The 16,051-nt window shown below is 38.9% G+C and overlaps 1 protein-coding gene across 4 annotated transcripts in view; it reads right to left on the reverse strand.

Annotated features, from left to right (window-relative positions):
- The window catches only part of ENOX1 (ecto-NOX disulfide-thiol exchanger 1), a 730,917-nt gene that overhangs the window by 416,454 nt on the left and 298,412 nt on the right, over window positions 1-16,051 (reverse strand). The gene's annotated exons all lie outside the window — the stretch shown is intronic.

Raw genomic sequence — 16,051 nt, forward strand, 5'->3', positions numbered from 1 at the left:
GGTGCTGTACAACTTATAAAGCAATTGGACATCAATTTCTTTGATTTAATTTCTTTGATTTTTAAAATTTTTTGTATCTCTAGTTCCAAAATGAGGAAACTGGTACCCAAAGGCCTTGTGTGGTCAGTGCAAGGACAGGATATAAAGGCAGGACTCCAGCCAGGTTTTTGACTCCTAGCCCAGTGCACCCTCTGTTACACCAGCGATGTTTTCTTATTTGCAAAACTGAGCTAATTATATCTTGGGCAAGAATTAATACTTTTAAGACATTTTGAAAATGCAAAGTAGCTTCATATATATAAAACAAGATGATTCTTGCATTCTTATCACATCTTTCTAGCTAGAGCTCCAGTGTAAATATCTTCGAGTCTACTGGTATTGTGAGATAGCAAACTCTAAAAAATAAATATAAAAGAAGTTCAGAACCCAGTGATATCCCAAAGCTTTCATAAGTAAACAGATGTTAGGGTTAAGGAAACAGCTATGGAGGAAATGTTCTATTATAAAACATCCTTTTAGCTGTGTCTTCATAATGAAACAAAAGACAACTGCCATCCGTAGTGTATGTGTCCTCAACCATTTGTGTTCTCAGCCCTTGCATTTTTGCCTTGCAGCAAACTTCGCTAATTTCACAGTACTGTACAATACTTGTTTTTTTTTTTTTTATTATTGTTGGGGATTCATTGAGGGTACAATAATCCAGGTTTCTTGGTGTTATGTAAGGTACTCTATTTAGACATGTTGACTTCACTAATTAGTCTATAAATACTTGACTTCTACCCACTGCTTTGGTAAGGGAGATAATTGCTGAGGAAAGGCCAAAACATTTATGGTCAATCAGATGAAGAAAAAGGGATATGGTCTTTTAGCTGAGTAAAATGTAAAACATTATGTGGCAAGGCAGAAGCTATTAGCAGGATCAATATCTCTCCTAGTACCTTAATAAATCATTACATCAAAGCCCTAACACAGGATGGAGAAAACCTCAGTCTACCCACATGGAAGCTTTCAAATTAGGCAAAAAAAAAAAAATTCCAGTTAAATTACAACAATCTAATTGGTGTACAAAGGAAATGACAAGCTACAAAACCAATCTCCAAATTCTGGATGTGTTAAAAGTTATGAATCATTAGTGAAGGAAGAAAAGCAGAAAAGACAAAGAACACTGCTATTCTTTGGGCTGCACATTTCTAATTTGCAACTGGTAAATATGCATGAATCTGCTCCACTGCAGCTAGGGATGACATACTGCTTTTTAGAGATAGCATAGAGCAAAGAAATCGAAGTACAGAAGACTCAGCAGTTATAATCTACCTCCTCCCATGTTTAACAGTTCTCAATCTTCTCAAATCTCCCCTTACTTAAATTATTCTCCTCTGGGGATGGCTCCCTAAAATGAAAAGTGCTTTGATACCAATAGATGTTGAATGTATAGCAAAAAGCATCGCAGGGTAAGCTCTCACTGTACTACGAGGCATAAATAATAGTATTTTTTTCTAAATCCTTAATCTCTCTCATTCTCTTTGATGCTTCCAGGAAAACAAGCAAGCAATTAAAAGAAGTTACTAGGCTTACTTGCCTAGCTTTTTTTTTTTTTTAACTCTAGAACTAATTATTTTTCTTTTCTAATAGGTAGCAAAAGACAAAAAAAATTTACAGAGATTAATAGCCTAGAACATTAAGCTTTCCCTTAAGGACACTGTATTCCCTTACTTATAGACATGATGGTGAACACAGACATTACTTAGACGCTACTACAACTTTTACTTACAACATTTAATTAAAAATGCTATTTTGTTATAAGTTCAAATTACTTTACTGTAGACCTCTCAAACCTCATAGTAAGTTAAAGATAAGAACTAAAAAGTCACATGAGGAAATGTGTGTAGAAATGACATAGCTGGCAAATTAGAAAAATAAGAAAGCAAGGATCTCCAATATCTTGAAACATTCACTCATGATTGATTCATTCTCCCTTTCATTCAACAAATATTTATTAGACACTTAAGTGTTAGGCTTAGGGTTGATGATAATTATATCAATGAAAGTTCTCAGAAAGTTGTATCTTCAAAGAGCTAGACAGTATAAGTGAGTACATAAGGCACATAAGACTTAAAATGTTAAATAACATAAAAAGATTTAAGTTACAATATGAAATTCAATTTGGTCGTTGTAAGTACCACGTGATTATGTGCCAAAGAAGGGCTATAGTAGATTTTGGAAAGAAATATCTATGAGCAAGGGATTCTAGGAAAAGATGAGAGGAAAGGGTAGAAGACCAGAGATAGAATTTGAATAGGTGAAGATGAAAAGGACACATACTCCCACCAGTAGAAAGAGCTTGGACAAAGACAGGAAAGTACACAGTCCAATGTGAAGCAAAGTTCACATTACAGATCAAGGGGGGTCAGGGCAAGTTGTCCAACAACCAGGAAGGACAGTGGCTGTATTTCATGAGCCTTAAAGCAGGAAAGTATCTACTTAGGATGGGAGAAAAATGGAAAGTTCAGGGAATTCTCAAGCCATCTCCAACTCTGGGAGAAGTTGGGGAGTTGAAATATTCTTAGACTTAGGGATAACCTCTACCTAAGAGGCAAGTTCCATTTATGGCCTGGAGGTGGCAGGGGTGGGGATTCCACACAGAGCTCTGAAGCCATCAGGAAATCTGCTGACTGCAGAAAAGGGGTGTCAGAGGACCCAGGAGCAAACCACAATTTCAAGCAAGAAACACTGGGAGGATCACTCTTTTGGTAGAAACTTCTACAGATGAGGGGATGAGGGGGAAGCTCCTGTCTGGGATGGGCAAGGAAGGCAGCAGTGAGAAGCAGGATGGCTTTGGCTGATTTTCTGGTTCTAAATGCAATATAGCATCATGCTGGTTCCAGACACTTACTTGGCGACAGAAATGGTGTACAGCCCCTACCTTTCTCATCATGGGCAAGGGGACTATCCTAAGATACCTTATAGTCAAATCTACCAGGTTCCAAGAGCTGAAGGAGTTGGGCTAAAAACAGAAGATTCATTTTGTGGCTACAAGTGGAAAAAAAATAGTAATGATGAAACAAGATACAGGAAGATTTGCTGGTTAAGACAAATCTCCTGCCTTGTGAAGATACAGCAAATTTAGAGCCAGCCTCCCACTGAGGGAAATGGCAAGAAGAGTTGGAGGGGGTCCCATCCATAAATGGTGCACCTAGATCCCATACTACTTGGAAGGCTGTTTGTATGGTACATTCTGAGAGCTGCGAAACCAAACCATGTAATACAGTAGTGAGTTGTCAAAGAGGCAGCATCCACTGATCTGGGTACCTCCAGAGAGATCAGGAAAGGTCTCTACTAGGCAACCACCTTCTAGCTGGCAGATGCCCTTTCTGCTCCCCAGTAAGCACCTTTCTGGCTACTGTCAGTTTCTCAGCAGAACGCCACCAGCTGTTGTGTTGATGATGGGCCTTCACTGGTTGGAAGAATTTTGCATTCTCCAGTCTGAACTATTCCTCTGGGTGTCTTTGTTCAAGCAGCAGTTAATTTGAAAACAATTACCTGTTTGTTCACTTCCTTAAAGCACAGTAAGACTGGATGGGCTATGGCGCTGGCCTAAAATCCTAGGACAGTGGTTCTCAACCTTTCTAATGCGTCCTAATGTTGCGACCCTTTAATACAGTTCCTCATGTTGTGGTGAACCCCAACCATAAAATTATTTTCATTACTACTTCATAACAGTAATTTTGCTACTGTTACGAATTATAATGTAAATATCTGATATGCAGGATGTATTTTCATTGTTACAAAGGGGCCGTGACCATAGGTTGAGAACCCCTGTCCTAGCACAATACTCAGAAGGAGTCAGAATGTTTCCAGGATGGGTTTGGGTTTATGCTGGCATTAGGGAATGTCCCTCATTTCTATCCCTAATCACAGTGAATTAGTCACTATTTGCCTTACTTTCTCTGGCGTGTTTTGATTTGTTTATTTTTGCCCCATGACAAGGAGACACGTCTGCCTTTCAACACTAAACAGATTGGACAACTCATTAGTTTTATTATTTTTTCCCTTCAAATCTTCCAGATAAAGGGAAAATTGGACCATTATAGCAAATTATAGATGGGAAGTCAACAAAAGATAGACAGATTAAAAGAGAAATATATATGTGTGTGTATATATATATATATATATATTTATTTATTTTTGGTAGTTTTTGGCTGCGGCCAGGTTTGAACCTGCCACCTCCAGTATATGGGGCTGGCACCCTACCCCTTTGAGCCACAGGTGCCGCCCGAGAAGTCTATTTTTATAAGAAAGGTATTGGATTTGTTTTTGAAAGTAGCACACTTTCTCTTACCATCTGGCTTGAAGATATCTTTCTGATAAAAGAATATTTCTTTTCTGCCACTTAACCCACTACATACATCCTCTCTCATACTTTGTCCTCTTAAAGAGAACAATGGAACAATGCACCATGTAAAAACTCTTGTCTTTTCCTCAGCCTCCCAATTCCTCACCCCTCTTCTTTGAAAACCATTTGACTTTTATAATAAAGAGGGTGCCACAGAGTAAAAATACGTTACTTGAGACTCTCTCAGTGCAACATAGCACTGATACACCTCTGGCCTACTGGCAAGTCTCAGCTGTGCACATACAAGGAAGTAGGGGAACAGCGTTTAGAGTGAGACACGCCCTGCAACCTGCTGACTCCTCAAATACATGAGGGGAGGTACACAGGTCACAAAAACGTCTCCTCCATACACATGCACTTTTGGGGGGCTTTTATACCTTTTTCTTATTTTCAATGCTAAATTCTCTTCTTTAATTAGAACAGCTTCATCCTTTGGCTCTTTTAAAAACTATAGTGCAATCCAGTATTCTGTGTACAACCTCATGTTCTGTAATGACATGAAAATAACATGGAATTCAGGGGGACTTAAAACTAAGTCTATGGACCCCAAGCCCCAAGCTGCCAATTTAGACCTGTCTCCCAGATGGTTTAGACAACCTCAGAAAAGAAATACTTATTTAGATATGCTTTTTTCTATTGCTTTTGAGGTGTACATAAACTATCCCAAATCATAACTATCCAAAATTGCTAACAGAATGTGCACCATAAAAGCAGAGAATATATAGATTTTTTTTTCCTTCAAGTCAGTTGCCAAAGGCAATACAGTATGAAAAGAACAATACAGAAACCCTAGTGGGCAAGAGTGTCATGGAGGAGGTTAGCAGAATGTGCTTATAACTAAACCTGTTATCTAACAGAAATTGCACTATGCCAAGAATGTAGATCATGAGAAAAAAATATCTAATTGTTTGGTCTAAGTTAGGTTTTAAAAATATTAAAACATAATATCCTCTAGTGAAATGCTTTAAATATATTCTAATGGAGAAGGTTTCTCTTTAAAAGTAAGATACGAATAACTAAGTTTCAACTAGTACAAAAGATGAAACAAGAAATATCAGCTTCTCTCACTCCAGTCTCACTTTCTAGAGATAATAACCATAAGAGTCTCATGTGCAGCACACACACATACAAGCATATATATTGTATACATGTGCATATTTACTGGCACATGCTTAAGCTATATGGAAACATTTGCTATTTTATTTGAACGTGCTCATACCATATTTAACATTCCTGAACACTGTTTCATATCATTGCCATAGATTGGTTTGTTCTTTTTAACACCTACATTGTGAATTATTGAATAGGTATGCTATAATACCTTTATTCCTATTGGTATACTTTTAGGATACTTCTGAGTTTTAATTATTACAAACAACATGCAATTGCAGTATGCTTTCTTCCAATTATAGCTTCCTACTTTGCACAGATAGAACTTAAAACTCCCCCAAAAACTATTTTTCCAATGTACACTCCTTCCAACTCCATAACACTTCTTACTTTCAGAGGATACTACCAACTTTTCAAATTGTTTTCAACTGTCACCTAAAAAATACTACCTTACTTCAATATTTTTTCCATCATGAACGAGGCCAAGTTCATGGGTCACTATATTTTCCTGCCAACTGCCCATTCATTTCTACTTTTTCTGATGAATTGTTACTTTTTATTGATTCATATGTGCTCCTTATTCAGCAAGGAAATTAGCCCATCATCTGTCACATGTATTATAAATTCTTCCCTAATTTTTTTTTGTTCGTGGACTTTGGTTTTGTTTTGGAGTGGAGAAACAGTCATCTAGAGAAGAACACATTTTGAACAATATGCCAGTAACTGTAAAGCATAGATTGCATAGTGAGAATAATTATGTGCTCTATTCAGGTGTTATGCTTATTTTAGGTAATAAGGTCACCAGAACTAATTTGTGAAAATTCTCTTGAGTTTCACATAGTTGCAGAAGCTGTCCATTAATTGTTCTTTTTCACCTGACAGCTTCCTGTCTTATTCCCAGTTGAGATTCTGACCCCAAAGTGCTTGCTCCTTATATCTAGAAGTCACTCAAAAGGCAGTAAACAAAACTTCTGTTCGCTTTTATTATTTCCTCTACTTCCCAACCAACAATTCTGGGAGGAGTGGGAGAAAGAAAAAGCCAAGAGTATAACCAAAAAGGTAGACCTAGAGAATTATTATTTTATTGATAAAAGGATTCAACAAATTCTTAGGATTCCTTTTTCACAGTGATTATGGCAAATCTTGTCTTTCAGGATTTTGACTTTTTCCTAACTACCGTGCACCCTGTGTAGGGTGCTAAATGCATTCACCACCAGTATGAAAAGAATGCCCAGGCAAGAGCCCAACCAACAAGAGCTTGTAGAGCTGCAAGGTGCAAATTCAGCTTGGTAAATGTATTACTCAGAGCCAATGAGCCCCTCAGGGCTCAGCCATAAGATGCAGACAGGTGCAGTGTATCAGAATAATTAAAGTGCAGCCATATCATAGGACTGCTGCAAGATGAAAGGAGTTATTACATGGCATGTACATGGCAAGGTATAAATCTGCCCTATCAACATAACAATAATTATTATGATATAGATACCAATATAAACTAGAGTGTGATGAAGTCCAACAAACCTTACAAATAGACAAATAAGTTCTATATGACCACAGAAAAGAAAACAGCAAAGGAACAGTCACAAAATGCAGTGAGAAGTAGATAGGATTTGAGCAGGAGGCCTAAAATGAGCAAAGAGCAAGTGTTGTGTGTATTCCAAAAGTGGGGAAGAGCCTTACAAAAACACTGTTACCTTAGGGACAATGAGTAAACTCATGTCCATGCAGTGAAAGGCTGCATTTGGCTAGAAGGAGGGAATTTCTTTAAAAATATAGATTGCTCTCAAATGTCTCAAACTCTATTTAAATTTCTTTTAAATGTTTACTTACTCTTTGATGTCAACTAATAAACTGAATCAGCTATTAGAGAAGTAGAGCCAATCCCCAATTTAAGAAAGGAAAGTTATGTGTCAAAAGTCATCTTTTAGACAAATATTTACAAAGAGAAACACATCTCCTATAGAAATCCTGCTATACAGAAGGAAGGACTCCCCAGACTAGTCCCTGGTGCCCGCAACTACAAATGCTGCTAAACCAGAGTCATGACACTATCAGAAATCCCATTCATTCACTCAGTGAGCATCTGCTAAATGCCTACCATGGTCCATGGCTGTCCTGAGAAAGAGGCAACGGTGGTACATAGAAAAGCAAGATTTCTACTCTTATGAGGCTTCTGTTTTAGCATGGAGAAGGGGAACAGCCATGGACACAGAGCATAGAACTAAACAGATGAATGAGATTACTTTAGACAGTGAAACATGCTGTGAAGAAAATAAAAGTGAGTGCTGTCATGGGATGGACAGCAGCTCTGAGGAAGAGACATCAAAATTGATAGCTGAATGAATGCTAAGGGGATAACAAGTGGCAGAAGTCCCTGGTAGCAAGAACAGCAGGAGCAGAGACATTAAGCCTGGAGCTGGATGTGTTCACAGAACAAAAGGAAGGGAAGTGAGGCTGGAGCCAAATGAGGGGAAGTGCCAGGGAAACCCTTCCTAAGAAAAAAGCAATTATGACAAGATGGCTGACTGAAGCCAGCTTTCCACAGAGGCTCCTGTCCAGAAGGAAAGTTAAAAGACAGAAATTTAGCAAGTGATTGGTGGATTGGAGCGGCACCAAGAGCGAAGGTTGAAGAAAGTGCATCAACACTGCTGAAGCAGGCTGCGACCACAAGGATACAAACAAAAGGTACAAAATCCATCACCAAGTGGACGGGAGTCTCCTCCCCCATGAGAAAGGCTCGAAGTGCCCCACAAACAAATGAGCAGAGTTCTAAGGTCCTCCCACTACACTCAGCAGGAGAGATCCTCTAAAAACTGGACCTACCTCCTCTACTAGAGTGTCACAGCGTTCTCCTGCCAGGCATAAAACTGTATAAAACTGCATATATTCTCTACCTGCAATTCTGAGCTCCCAGCACTCCCCTCCACTCTCACTCTGAGGTCTGGAGGCCTGTCCCCCAGGAGTCCAGATTCTTGGGTGATTTCTCGAGGGGTGTGGACAGGGCCTGGACTGCAGCTGGTCAGTGCTGATTCTGCAGCACGGGAGTGAGGAGAGGACAGTCGGTTGACAGGGAAACAAGCAGGAGTGGCGGTGTCCCAAGGGCAGACCAGCAGCCATTTTTGGCAACAAAAGGGCTCACCCCCGGATATTCCGAAGCTACACCCACTCTCTGGGCAACCAGAGGAGGCGGGCATCTTCTCAGGTGGCAACCACTGGTGGAAGATCTAGGACGAAAACTCAGGCCCCATGGGAAAAGGATTTGCCTGAGGCGGTACCGGCATGGGTGAAGCGTGGGGACTAGAAAACACATGTGCAAGGCGGGAGATTCCCAGGGCGAGGCGGATGCCGAGGACCGCTTTAGTGAGCCTAAGACGCACATGTCCGTCAGGGCATCATCAGCCTACAGACAAAGGAAGGCAGGAGGCTAGAACTGACAGCAAATCATGCTGTGGATACAAACTTGCTGGAGCAAAGATAGGGCCTGAGGCACAGGTTCTAGGAACTCAAAGCTGCTTCTCTTCTGCAGGGGAATTCAGCAGGGATAGAAACAAATTCCCACAAAGTTGTTCTGTCAGTAACATCAATCAGGGGTGGGGCTGGAACTGAGTGAACATGACCCCAGCCTCCATCAAGCGCCCGAGGTTGTCAGGCCTCACCTCCCCCTGCTGGATAGAGGCAGAGAGCAGTGGCCTAGATGAGCAGATACACATTTCCTTGTGATTCAGGCAGGTGCAAACCCCTGGAGTATTTCCTCATTGGAGGCAACTGGGTCAAAGCCCTGCAGGGCTATCAGTGACTGGGTGTGACAGAGGTGCAAGGTGGGGAAGTAGGTATCAACCTTCCCAGACTAATCTATTTGCTGGGTGGGTCCTCCTGACTTCATGGAGCACTGGAGCAAGTCATATTTGAGTTGTCAGCAGACCCCTGTGATCTAGTCGCCAGAGACATTTTAAACTCTCCCACCTGAGACAAGTGCTGACTGAGACAATTGATTTGGTTCTTTTCAACTGATCCAATCACCCAAGGACTATCCAACTGGTGCCCTGGGTGTGTGGCTGCAGAAAGGTTTGATTTTCCTTTTCCAATTACAACCTGTGAGGGGTGGGGTGACTTAACTGCTGGTATTTCTCCACAGCTGAGACTTCAACCCAGATTAACTGTTTCACAAGGGTCGGACAGAGACCAGCTGACAACAAGGCAGAACCACTTAGCCCTACCACACCAAACAGGACCCCAGTTTCTCAGGCCATAGCCCACTACGGGTCCTTGACAAAGCTCCAGGGAAAATATCAAACATTATCAAATTATCAAACATTATCAAACATTATGGGGCGGAATCAGCGGAAAAACTCTGGTAACGTGAATAAACAGAATAGATTAACACCCCCAAGGAAAGATATGGCAGATGTAACTGAAGATCCCATTCATAAACAGCTGGCCGAGATGTCAGAAATCGAATTCAGAATTTGGATTGCAAACAAGATTAATAGAATGGAGGAAAATTTGGAATTAGAAATTTAAGGAGCAATTCAAAAGTTGTCTCAAGAATTTAACGAATTTAAAGACACAACCACCAAACATTTTGACGCACTGAAGCAAGAATTTGCAACCCTCAAAGATCTAAAAAATACAGTAGAATCCCTCAGTAAAAGAGTGGACCAATCAGAAGAAAGGATTTCTGACATTGCAGACAAAGCTTTTGAACACTCTCAAACTCTCAAAGAGGAAGGGAAATGGAGAACAAAAACGGATCATTCACTCAGAGAGCTCTGGGACAATTTGAAGAAGGCTAATATCCCTCTCATGGGAATCCCTGAAAGTGATGAAGTGGCCTCCCAAGGCACAGAGGTCCTTCTCCATGAAATTATGAAAGAGAATTTTCCAAACATGCCAAGAGATTATGAAATTCAGGTAGCAGACAGTTTCAGAACCCCAGCACGACTCAATCTGAATAAGTCATCCCCCAGGCATATCATTATTAACTTCACTAAAGTTAATAAAGAAAATTCTGAAAGCAGCCAGACGTAAGAAATCCATTACCAACAAAGGGAAGAATATTCTAATGACTGCAGATCTCTCTGCTGAAACTTTTCCAGCCTGAAGAGGGTGGTCATCGACTTTTAATCTCCAAAAAAAAAACAAAAAACAACAACAACAAAAAAACCTTTCAAACCCGGATCCTGTATCCAGCTAAACTGCGTTTCATTTACGATGGAGAAATTAAATACTTTAAGGACATTCATATGTTGAAGAAATTTGCCATAACCAAACCAGCTCTTCAGGATATTCTCAGACCTATCCTCCATAATAACTACCCAAATCCTCTACCACAAAAGTAAACTCACTCAGAAACTTTGGATCAAACTCCAACTTCCACAGTGGCAATCGGATTAAAAATGTCCATTAGACTTTTGAAAAACACGATACCCAAAATTTTACCGCACTTATCAATATTCTCCATTAATGTGAGCGGCTTAAACTATCTTCTAAAGAGCTACAGGTTGGCTGACTGGATACAAAAACTCAGGCCAGATATTAGCTGCATAAAAGAGTCACATCTTACCTTAAAAGATAAATATAGACTGAGGGTGGAAGGATGGTCGTCCATATTTCAGGCAAATGGTACTCAGAAAAAAGCAGGTGCTGCAATTCTATTTGCAGATACAATAGGCTTTAAACCAACAAAAGTAAGGAAGACTAAGAATGGTCACTTCATATTTTTTAAGGGTAATACTCAATATGATGAGATTTCAATCATGAATATTTAGGCACCCAATCACAATGTGCCTCAATTTATAAGAGAAACTCTAAAAGACATGAGCAACTTGATTTTCTCCAGCTGCATAATAGTCGGAGATTTCAACACTACTTTGGCAGTGTTGGATAGATCCTCCAATAAGAAGCTGAGCAAAGAAATTTTAGATTTAAACCTAACCATCCAACATTTGGATTTAGCAAACATCTATAGAACATTTCATCACAACAAAAATGAATACACATACTTCTCATCAGCCCATGGAACATACTCCAAAATCGATCACTATTCTAACCTCAATAAATTTAAAGGAATAGAAATTATTCCTTACATCTTCTCAGACTGCCAGGGAATAAAAGTTGAACTCAGTAACAACAGGAATCTACATACTTATACAAAAATATGGAAGTTAAATAACCTTAGGCTGAATGATAGCTGGGTCAGAGATGAAATTAAGAATGAAACTGCCAAATTTTTGGAACAAAATGACAATGAAGACATGAATTATCAGAACCTCTGATAATTATCAGAACCTCTGGAATACGACAAAGGCAGTCCTAAGAGAGAAATTTATAGCACTGCAAGCCTTCCTCAAGAGAACAGAAAGAGAGGAAGTGAACAACTTAATGGGACATCTCAAGCAACTGGAAAAGGAAGAACATTCCAACCCCAAACCTTGTAGAAGGAAGAAATAACCAAAATTAGAGCAGAATTAAATGAAATTGAAAACAAAAGAATTATACGACCAATAAAAAAATGAAAAAGTTGGTTTTTTGAAAAGGTCAATAAAATAGATAAACCTTTGGCTGACCTAACCAGAAAAAAAAGAGTAAAATCTCTAATCTCATTAATCAGAAATGAGAAAGACGAAATAACAACAAACTTGTCAGAAATTCAAAAAATCCTTAATGAATATTACAAGAAAGTTTATTCTCAGAAATAGGAAAATCTGAAGGAAATTGACCAATACTTGGAAGCACATCACCTTCCAAGACTTACAAAGAATCAAGTGGAAATGATGAACAGACCAGTATCAAGTTCTGTAATAGCATCAACCATACGAAATCTCCCTAAAAAGAAAAGCCGGGAAACAGATGACTTCACATCAGAATTCTACCAAATCTTTAATGATGAACTAGTACCTATATTACTAGACCAGTTCTAAAGAACAGAAAAAGAAGGAAGACTACCCAACACGTTCTGTGAAGCAAACATCACCCTGATCCCCAAAGCAGGAAAAGACGCAACAAGAAAAGAAAACGACAGACCAAAACCACTAATGAATATAGACGTAAAAATGTTCAACAAGATCCTAACAAACAGAATCCAGCAACACATCAAACAAATTATACATCACGACCAAGCTGGTTTTATCCCAGGGTCTCACGGCTGGTTCAATATATCTAAATCCATAAGTATAATTCAGCATATAAACAAATTAAAAAACAAAGACCATATGATTCTCTCAATTGATGCAGAAAAAGCTTTTGATAATATTCAGCATCCATTCATGATCAGAACACTTGAGAAAATTGGTATAGAAGGAACATTTCTTAAACTGATAGAGGCCATCTACAACAAACCCACAGCTATTATCGTATTGAATGGAGTAAACTGAAATCATTTCCACTCAGATCAGGAACCAGATAAGGCTGACCATTGTCTCCACTGCTCTTTAACACTGTAATGGAAGTTTTAGCCATCACAATTAGGGAAGAAAAGACCATCAAGGGTATCCATATAGGGTCAGAAGAGATCAACTTTTCGCTCTTCACAGATGATACGATTGTATATCTAGAGAACACCAGGGATTCTACAACAAAATGCTTAGAAGTGATCAAGGAATACAGCAGCGTCTCAGGTTACAAAATCAACATTCATAAATCGGTAGCCTTTATATATACCAACAATAGTCAAGCTGAAAAAACAGTTAAGGACTCTATTCCATTCACAGTAGTGCCAAAGAAGAGGAAATGTTTGGGAGTTTATCTAACAAAGGACGTGAAAGATCTATATAAAGAGAACTATGAAACTATAAGAAAAGAAATAGCTGAAAATATTAACAAATGGAAAACATACCATGCTCATGGCTTGGAAGAATCAACATTGTTAAAATGTCCATACTACCCAAAGCAATATACAATTTTTATGCAATCCCTATTAAAGCTCCACTGTCATACTTTAAAGATCTTGAAAAAAATAATACTTAGTTTTATATGGAATCAGAAAAACCCTCGAATAGCCAAGACAGGACTCAGAAGTGAAAACAAAGCAGGAGGAATCATGCTACCGGACCTCAGACTATACCATAAATCTATAGTGATCAAAACAGCATGGTACTGGCACAAAAACAGAGAGGTAGATGTCTGGAACAGAATAGAGAATGAAGAGATTAACCTAGCTACTTACTGTTATTTGATTTTTGACAAGTCAATTAAAAACATTCAGTGGGGAAAAGATTCCCTATTTAACAAATGATGCTGGGTGAGCTGGCTGGCAACCTGTAGATGACTGAAACTGGACCCATACCTTTCACCATTAACTAAGATAGACTCTCACTGGATTAAAGATTTAAACTTAAGACATGAAAGTATTAAAACACTAGAAGAGAGTGCAGGGAAAACCCTTGAAGAAATTGGTCTGGGCGAGTATTTTATGAGGAGGACTCCCTGGGGCAACTGAAGCAGCTTCAAAAATACACTACTGGGACCTGATCAAACTAAAAAGCTTCTGCACAGCCAAGAACACAGTAAGTAAAGCAAGCAATTAGCCCTCAAAATGGGAGAAGATATTTGCAGGTTATGTCTTTGACAAAAGTTCAATAACCAGAATCCACAGAGTACTCAAACGTATAAGCAAGAAAAGAACAAGTGATCCCATCGCAGGCTGGGTGAGGGACTTGAAGAGAAACTTGTCTAAAGAAGACAGGTACACGGCCTACAGACATATGAAAAAATGCTCATCATCCTTAATCATCAAAGAAATGCAAATCAAAACTACTTTGAGATATCTTCTAACTCCAGTAAGATTAGCCCATATCACAAAATCCCAAGACCAGAAATGTTGGCATGGATGTGGAGAAAATGGAACACTTCTACACTGCTGGTGGGAATGCAAATTAATACATTCCTTTTGGAAAGATGTGTGGAGAACACTTAGACATCTAAAAATAGATCTGCCCTTCAATCCTATAATTCCTCTACTAGGTATATACCCAGAAGACCAAAAATCACATTATAAAAAAGATATTTGTAGCAGAATGTTTATTGCAGCCCAATTCATAATTTCTAATTCATGGAAAAAGCCCAAGTGCCCATTGATCCACAAATGGATTAATTAATTCTGGTATATTTACACCATGGAATATTATGCGGCCTTATAGAAAGATAGAGACTTTACCTCTTTCATGTTTACATGGATGGAGCTGGAACATATTCTTCTTAGTAAATTATCTCAAGAATGGAAGAAAAAGTATCCAATGTACTCAGCCATACTATGGAACTAATTTACGGCTTTCATATGAAAGCTATAACCCATTTATAACCTAAGAATATGGGAAAGGGGGAGAGGGAGGGGAGGAGGGACAAAGGAGGATGGGCGGAGGGATGGTCATTGGTGGGATTATACCTGCGGTGCATCTTACAAGGGTACATGTGAAACTTACTAAATGTAGAATATAAATGTCTTAACACAATAACTAAGAAAATGCCAGGAAGTCTATGTTAACCAGTGTGATGTAAATTTGTCAAACAGTCTATAAAACCAGGGTATGGTGCCCCATGATCGCATTAATGTACACAGCTATGATTTAGTTAAAAAGAAATAAAAAGTAAAAAATAAAAAAATAAAATAAAAAATAGAAAAAAGAAATTCTGAATTCCAACTTCGGACAGGAAGCACTCATCTCCAGCCTCCTTCTGTCAGCTGCTAGAAATCCAGCAGTTCCTCAGCTTTCCCTACTGAAGGCAGGAGGCTGAGGGCCCCAGAAGCTCCTTTGGTGGGGTTCCCTCTCAGGGATCCAGGATGGAGGCTGAGACCACGAGAGCCTGATGTGATGGCAGTGCAACTGGGGGTTCATAGCTCCTATACCCAGAAAGACACACTCTGGGGAATGGTGTGGTGTATTTAACCCACTCTGCAGAATTTTAGTATAACTTGTTTAAATAAAGGAAAGATTCCTGTCTTGTTTTGTCTGTGAACTTCCAAATTAGCAGTATGAGCAAAATTAACTGGGAACAGCAGAAAAATCTAAGGGTAGGTTAGTGAACACCAAGAACAGAGGAATTATATTGCTAGTGTACCACTGATCTTTTAAGATTTATGTTAAAAAACAAGCAATCAGGGCAGTGCCTGTGGCTCAAGGAGTAGAACGCTGGCCCTGGGCCAAAAGTAGAAAAAAAACAAAAAAAAACAAGCAATCAAAAAAGCCAACCATGCTGTCCTAGTAAACACCACAGAGTATCATTCTGAAAAATAAAACAAACATTGATGGATAGAAAATGACTCTCAACTATTATAGCAATTTTGAACAATAATTTTTCAATTTTATTTGTTAGCCTATTTCTAGATTCTTGACTTTTGTAACTACCATGTATTTTATAGCAGCAAAATAACTTGTGACCAATGAAAATTAACAACATAAAATTTTCAAAATGCCTGTTGTCCTGAGCCAAGTTTCAAATAAATGTTTTTGTATTCAAATTACAGTTTCCTATGCAAACATTGAATATAAATAAGTTGTTCTGGGGATGTTAGTGTTCACATTTTTCCCTAGTTGCTATTTATGACCATGA

Source organism: Nycticebus coucang, chromosome 15 (assembly GCF_027406575.1).
Source record: "Nycticebus coucang isolate mNycCou1 chromosome 15, mNycCou1.pri, whole genome shotgun sequence".
Lineage (NCBI taxonomy): Eukaryota > Metazoa > Chordata > Mammalia > Primates > Lorisidae > Nycticebus > Nycticebus coucang.